This window comes from Apaloderma vittatum, unplaced genomic scaffold (assembly GCF_000703405.1).
Source record: "Apaloderma vittatum isolate BGI_N311 unplaced genomic scaffold, ASM70340v1 scaffold39197, whole genome shotgun sequence".
In the NCBI taxonomy this organism is placed as follows: domain Eukaryota; kingdom Metazoa; phylum Chordata; class Aves; order Trogoniformes; family Trogonidae; genus Apaloderma; species Apaloderma vittatum.
Window position 1 is genome coordinate 1 of NW_009726281.1, and position 261 is coordinate 261.

The window sequence follows — 261 nt, forward strand, 5'->3', positions numbered from 1 at the left end:
CCGCAAATAACTGCCTGGCTCCTGAGCAGGGACAAATTCCGCTTCCTGGAGATCTGATCTTTAACTGCTCGCCCCTGTCAGAGCACAGCTAGGTTGTCTAGGGGAGTTAAAATTGTGTTTAGCTCGACGCAAGCTTTCCCTTTCATTAAATTATCTCGTTTTCACCCCGTTCTTCGAGGTCTTTCGGTTGCTCCGGTGCGTGGCGGCCTCGCAGGGGTTTATAACGGGGAGGAGTTCGTGTTCGAGGAGAGCGGCTGGGAG